General features: G+C 42.7%; 1 long non-coding RNA gene across 1 annotated transcript; it reads left to right on the top strand.

Moving 5' to 3' along the window:
- The first annotated feature begins 1,551 nt into the window (after positions 1 to 1,551).
- Positions 1,552 to 5,844, top strand: LOC142073245 (uncharacterized). Its single transcript, XR_012670023.1, has 3 exons — positions 1,552 to 1,723; positions 2,025 to 2,174; positions 5,751 to 5,844. It is a non-coding gene; the product is annotated as an uncharacterized LOC142073245 (long non-coding RNA).
- The last annotated feature ends 1,474 nt before the right edge of the window (positions 5,845 to 7,318 follow it).

The raw sequence follows: 7,318 nt of genomic DNA, 5'->3' as shown, positions 1-7,318 counted from the left end.
TGGGTGCTAATCCTGCAATGTGGTCTACTAGACAGCTTGCTGCACTTGCATGGATTTCCGCTGTCCAGGGCACTTTGCGAGCATGGAGACCCGCCTACACATAGGTCAATTCAGGACTGAGGTCCTGGTAGGATTTTGACATCACAACAAACAAAGGAATGAAACCCTAAGCAATCACAAGAGGAAATGATTTGTTTTTATCCAACTGTTTCCTTGATGTGGGTTTTGGGGAGCATCTTTGAGGAAGCAATTAGGAGTAGGAAATCTGATTTAGATAAAATTAGCAACTTCCCAGCTTCAGTCTGTTTTTCAAATTGTACTTGAACCAACCCCTTTAAAATAGTAAATGTTTTGATGAGTAATCCTGCCTGTCATCTCCCTCCTACTGAGCCTCCATATCTGGGTCACCAGCTGCCCCACTCCCCCTTACTGTTTCCTGCACAGATCTATTCTCAGTGTGGTTAATATTCTAAGTAGCCTTTCTGCTCCTCAGTCCTACAGTGTAACCTGGAAATTATCTGCTGGGCTCCATTTCCTCTGATCCTTTAAACTGTATGGCATTCTGTGGCTGATTGGGATAAACTCTGATCTACCTTGATTAACTTTTTCAGTAGTTGAGTGTCTACTAAATTGGGCCATTTGCTACTTTAAGTTCTGCATGTGCCTTAAAACAGCTTAAGTGTCTTGTGATGTGATAGTAGTAGGCAGGGCAGCTTATCTGGTTTCCTACTTCTTTAAATGTTCTTAAATTAAGACTTCTGTTCTCAGGCCTCAGTAGTACAGGCTACATAGGAGCTATTTGGTTTCCTTACTGTTTCTCTCCAGGTTCACGAACTCTGGTCCCGAGGTCGATTCTCAGCATATACAGCTATAGCTGATGGTCATTTAAATTTGATGACAGAAGCTACACATATTCCTGAATATAAATTTATAGCTTTCAACATCATTCATGTTAGCCTGACTTATTCCCCAACACATATGTTGAACAAATAAATCTCTGTGTAGGTTGTTAATAGGGGACCATAATTGCTATCACTTTGTGCCAGAGGTGTATTTCAAGTAAGTGCTTATAGCAAGAAAGCAATTGCTGTATTTTTAAGGCTATTGGTTGGTCGATTCTAGTCTTAATCTAAAGGATGTTGAATGCATGACAAGGCTATTTGCTGCTGTCTCTTATCTTAGAACTCCTGCCTATCCTTTGCCAGTGTTAACGCTGAAAATCCTCCCCTTTTTTTCTGCTGCAAAGTGCTTTTTTGTCAAACTTTGGCCTCAGTGATATCAATGGAAAAACTTCCACTGACTTCAATAGGGCCTTTGTCTTTTGATGTTTTATTAAATTCTTCTGAATGTTTCTGTCCATTTTGTTAGCTAGGAGTGTGGAGTTTATAGCAGCTTAGGTATTTTGCAGTAACTGTTTTAGTTACATTTGCAGCTTGAATGAATTGTCAGATAAATGACACACCAGCTACTGACAACAACCCTTCTTTACTGTGTTTGTGATGTAATAGCAGCAAAGACAGCCCTTTTCACTCTGCTGGTTCTTCCTTATTGCTTGCCTAGTCTCTACTGATCCTCCATAGTGTTGTAGGGTGACCTGCTGACAGAATATTTTTCCAACATGCCTTTCTAGGGCTGACCCTTTAAAATCAACAGGAGAGGCAGTACTGCCCCTAAAGAAACCATTTTGCAACTGGCTACTACTTCTTCATCTCTCCCAGCAGCTGTAAGTATTGATATTTTCAGATGTTTTTCCTCTCACATTGCTAAGGAGATAGAAAGACAACACTGAGAATGTACTATGCAGTAACAGATTTCAGATGTTTACTACCATCCCATATCTTTTAAGGTAGAATTAAGGCAGTCTGTTCATTTTGTGTAAAGCCACAAAATGTATCAATGTTTAGGCTTCATTGTACAAAATGTTCTCCAGCTGAAGTGCAGCATGGTGAGCCTAAGACCCCTTTTCAGGCCCTCCTGAGTACACCTGCCAGGTAATAGTCCTTAATTCCCTCACCTCTCTCAAGGGCAGAACTGCATTGTTCAATCACTCTTGGCCTGGATATCTGGGTTGCAGACCCCCTGTTTCCCAACCACATCAACTAAACAGGATCAACTGTATCTGGCACCTGCAAGAAACTTCCCTCCCAGAACCTGTCACCAGCAGCTAATTAAAGGTACTCAGACCTATTTGTTTGTTCACCGAAAACTAAATAGCAAACCATGAAAGGTTTAAAACAACAGCACCCTATGTGCATCCAGACTTGCCTAAATGTTATCCTTTCCTTGCAGGTTTAGAAAGATTTTGTTCAATTCAGCCATCACTACCTCTGGACAGAGAGAGAGATGCCACATTTTCTTTTTCTCTCAGCATCTCTCTGTCACACCTCAAGCAGCTGCTAACAATTCCCATTTTACTTTCTCCCTGGGATGCATTTAAACGTTTATGGGCTTTTTGTTTGTGGGTCTTTTGTTCTCTAAGCCCTGGCCTTGGCAAAACAGCTGTGTTGCTTTTGTCTGGAACCTAGAAAGGCATCTTCTCAATTAATGGCCCTTCTCTTATTCCCTTAGCTCCCTTTAAATTATTTACCTAGAGATGTCTTATTTCTGACCATTGTTTCATTTCCTGTTTGTTCTTGTAATAGCTTCCTTTGATTTGACTCTGTATAGTCAGCTGGTAAACTGAGGTATGTGTTTCAGAGTAACAGCCATGTAAGTCTGTATTCGCAAAAAGAAAAGGAGTACTTGTGGCACCTTAGAGACTAACCAATTTATTTGAGCAGAAGCTTTCGTGAGCTACAGCTCACTTCATCGGATGCATACTGTGGAAAGTGTGGAAGATCTTTTTATATGTAACCCTTCTGCCCATCAGAGTTGGCAGCAACAAGGGCCGGGTTCAATATCTAGGGGATTCATTCCAATAACACAATGCAAACCGGCTCGAGCCTCTACCCAGTGACCTGGGACAAATATATAGCACCCCCGCTGGGCACCTCCAAGAGGCAATACTTCCCCTCTCGCAAGTACATAGTCTGAGTGTAGCAAAAAACCTTTTAATAACAGAGAGAAACAATGTGGCATTATGTTGGGGAAACACCACCAACAGGATTCGTAACACAACCCATGAGCAAAAAAAAAACCACCCCAAGCAAATTGGGGCATGCTCTTTCCCTTTGGTTCTTAAGTCCAGGAACCCCAAATCACCCAAAGTCCCAAAAGTCCAATGACCCAAAAGTCTCTGTCCCCGGTCAGGGCAGCCCCAGAGTTCGAAAGTTTATCTGCAGAGCTTTACCTCCCAACCTGGGTGGAGATGGGAGGGGGGGAGAGAGGTAAGGGGCACCTTACATGATCTGAAGCTGACTGCCCCACAGCTCCATAGGCCTTCGCTCCGCTCCGCCAGCTGCCCCACGAACTGCTCCGCTCAGCTCCGCTGCCCACAAGCAGCTCCCACCATCCCACAAACTGCTCTACCAGCTGGTCCACGAACTGCTCCGCTCCACGTCCCACAAGCAGCTCCCGCCGTCCTATGAACTGCTCCACCAGCCTGTCCACAAGGCACTCCAGCCGTCCCGCAAACTGCTCCACAATACAACTTCAGGCTCCCCCACTACTTAACACAATGCTCAGTGATTTCAGCTCTTAGTCAGTTCAGCTCTTTGGTAAATTCAGCTTGTAGTAGGGGAGCCTCAGTGCTGGTGCACCGTTAGCCCAAAGTGAGCTCAGCAGCCTGTAACTAGACTCCTAATGGAATCAAAATTAGCTCTGATATTCCACAGTGGAGAGAGGAGGAAGTGCAATTAGCATGTAAGACCCTCACCCAGGGACCCATGCCACCAAGTATTAATACTTGTTCCCAGCCTCTCTCAATTCAGAGTTTTGGAATCCTTGCCTAGCAAGTGTTACTTACTTGATGGTGAGTCCCTCCATCATAACAAAAGGCCAAATACAGTTCCAAGCACAGTTCCCATAATCAGGGTAATAACAATTTATTCTTTCTGCCCCAATAACAGAGACGCTGGGGATCTCACAGCAGCCATATTGACCATTTGGGCAGCTATGGCCTCATTCTAGGCGGGGTGAGTGTGCCTATGCAAATGAGATCGGCCCCTGAAGTTCTTTTCCACAACTTGCCACACCTCACCACCAGATGTCATAGGGTGGAGCTCATCCTGACACTGCTTACATCTACACACAAAGCATGAAAAAATACCTCCCCCCACCCCGCTATCCTGCTGGTAATAGCTTATCTAAAGTGATCACTCTCCTTACAATGTGTATGATAATCAAGGTGGGCCATTTGGGCCAAAACCTGGATTTGTGCTGGAAATGGCCCAACTTGATTATCATACACATTGTAAGGAGAGTGATCACTTTAGATAAGCTATTACCAGCAGGAGAGTGGGGTGGGGGGAGGTATTTTTTCATGCTTTGTGTGTATAAAAAGATCTTCTACACTTTCCACAGTATGCATCTGATGAAGTGAGCTGTAGCTCACGAAAGCTTATGCTCAAATAAATTGGTTAGTCTCTAAGGTGCCACAAGTACTCCTTTTCTTTTTGAGATATGTGTAGTATTCATACAAAATAATAGATATCCCTTGTTATCATTCATGGAGGTTAGGGTCCATCAATGGGTATTAACCAGGAGGGGCAGGGATGGTGTCCCTAGCTTCTGATTGCCAGAAGCTGGGAATGGGCAATAGGGAATGGATCTGTTCATTCCCTCTGGGGCACTGGCATTGGCCACTGTCAGTAGACAGGATACTGGGCTAGATGGACCTTTGGTCTGACCCAGTATGGCCGTTATGTTCTTATATGGTTTCCACAATAGTTCACGCATTTTGATACATGTAGTTTGTGAAATAATAAATGAATATGATAAATTTACCCCCAGTTTGTTCAATGATATATAATCAATGACCTAAGCATCTGTCTCCTTCTGGTGTTGTCCAGTTAATCTGTGTCATCAGGATCTGGGGTCTCTGTTTTATTACTAGTGTCCTTTCCTTTATATTTTCCAAATTCTGCTGAAAAGACTCTGGAGTTTTACAATTAAAAAAAAAAAGTCCTTCAAATATCCATCTGTTCCGATGACCTTTAGGAATTGCTTCTGAAGGGCAATGTTAAGTGTCAGGGTACTGATGGCAAGGTGTTAAAGGGGTAGGGATAGCTCAGTAGGGGAAGGGATAGCTCAGTGGTTTGAGCATTTGCCTGCTAACCAGGGTTGTGAATTCAATCCTTGAGGGGGCCATTTAGGGATTTGGGGCTTTGTCCTGCTCTGAGCAGGGGGTTGGAGTAGATGACCTCCTGAGGTCCCTTCCAACCCTGATATTCTATGACCATTCACAGGGTGCTGAGCACCCTCAGCTCCTGCTGAAGTCAGTAGAAATTAAGTGTGGGCAGCACCTCTTGGAGTCACTCAGCGCTTCACAGGATCTAGACTTACATGGAAATTGTAGTATTACCAACCCCAAGTGTTCAAAATCATGAAATTGCCTTTAAAGTCATGACTTTTTTAAAAAAATATATGTTTGGGTTCTCTTCATTTGTCTTCTGACTTTTGTGCCTTTAGGGTCACATTTTCTAGCCTTTCTCTGCAATTAGGAGAGCTAGAAGCTTCCTCTTTTTGAGAATGGAAACTGAAAGTACACTGTAATCCCATAACCACAGAAACTGGGGCTTTAAGAAGAACAGAAAAGGGAATTGAAAAAAACACTTTAGGGTTATAGTGACAGCAATGTGTGATCATTACAGATTGGTGCCCAGCTGTTGGCTTGAACTCTTGTGAGCTTCGGGCACTCTTCATTATACTCAAGGATGAGTGGGGCTTATCTGCCAAATGTTAGCAAAAGGAAACTCCACAAGTAAGAAACATATTACTTTACTTTTAAAGGGTGAATAATTTTTCTTCCCATTCCACCAACTATCTCTTAAACTCATCCTAGAGTGGCACTTGAAGACTCTGGGATAGGTATTTACATCACAAAAACACCACTATCACCATTTATTCCTGGTTGCTGGCTCAGCCAAGAGTCCAATTACTAGGTCCTGGCTATGTAACCCTAACTCAGGTTGATGAGCCTCTACTTATGTCAATAATCCCATTGATCTCAATAGGGCTACTCGTGGGAGTAAGTGCTCAGGGTTCCACAACTGGGCACTTAATATGCAGGAAAGTTTCAACTACCTTCTAGCCTACAGAGAGCTTTCCAGCTGTGATTCTGCCTGGCCAGGGAGAGCTATTGCTTACTTGCTGTACCTTTCCTATCAATAAACTAAAGGGAAAAAACTACACATAGAAAATTATAAGAATCTGTGATCTGTACAGTTCCCTGAAGTCCCATGAGGCAGACAATGAACAACCTCTCTCACATTAGGTCCCTCAAACAACAATTGGCAGAGATCAGCAATTACAGATTAGTGACCCAACATCAGTTTACATTGTAAGACTTTTTGGAGTGTAGAAATTTACTTTGAGGCAACCGCAAAGTTCTGTAGTTAAGTTCTCTGTAGTTAAGTAAAAGCTGAAGAATTTTTAGTCACTTTTAAATCTCTACCTCTGCCCCCAATCCTTGAGGAGAGGGGGTATGTCTACATTGCAATCTGAATAACCTGTATAGGCATACCCAAGTTAGCTTTGATTGAGAGCAGCTTGCTAAAAACAGCCATGTAGTCATGGTGGCACAGGCTAGCTGCCCAAGTATGTACATATGTACCTAGGTTCCCAGCTGGGATTGTACTTGGGTGGCTGTTATTTTTAGCGAACTAGCTCAATCAAAGCTAGCTTAGGTATGCCTAGACGTGCTGAAATCCTACATCCCAGTTGCTATGTAGACATGCCCAGTAACATTTCATACAGTCCCAAAGTACGATAGCATTTTTGACAAGAATAGAAATGGCAGGGAGGAGGCAAGGGTTTTCACAGGAAAAAAACTAAATCTATAACACCAGCTTCAGTTCTATAAATGTGGTGTTCTGGACACTTGCAAGAAACAGAAATTATGCAATTTGAGTCTTATTTTCCCCTGATCATTATTACAGGAAAGGTAATTGCTATTGACGGCTCTGGATCCAAAATCAAGTTCCATTGTATTGTAATGGGCCACGCTTTTCACCATTTCTGTTTTTCTTGTGTGATAAAACACAAGATAATGCTATGCATTTCTTAATGGGCTAATTTTCTGTGCAGTGCCACAAGCTATTTTAACTGTGACCTTACAAGAACCAAAAGAAGAAGAAAAAACATGATTAAAGGTATTATTGGAAGTGCTTTCTTTCACTGCTGCTAGTGGAGAGAGATTTATTTTTATTTTCCATATTTC

This window comes from Caretta caretta, chromosome 9 (genome assembly GCF_965140235.1).
Source record: "Caretta caretta isolate rCarCar2 chromosome 9, rCarCar1.hap1, whole genome shotgun sequence".
In the NCBI taxonomy this organism is placed as follows: domain Eukaryota; kingdom Metazoa; phylum Chordata; order Testudines; family Cheloniidae; genus Caretta; species Caretta caretta.
This window is presented reverse-complemented; position numbering and strand designations above follow the sequence as displayed.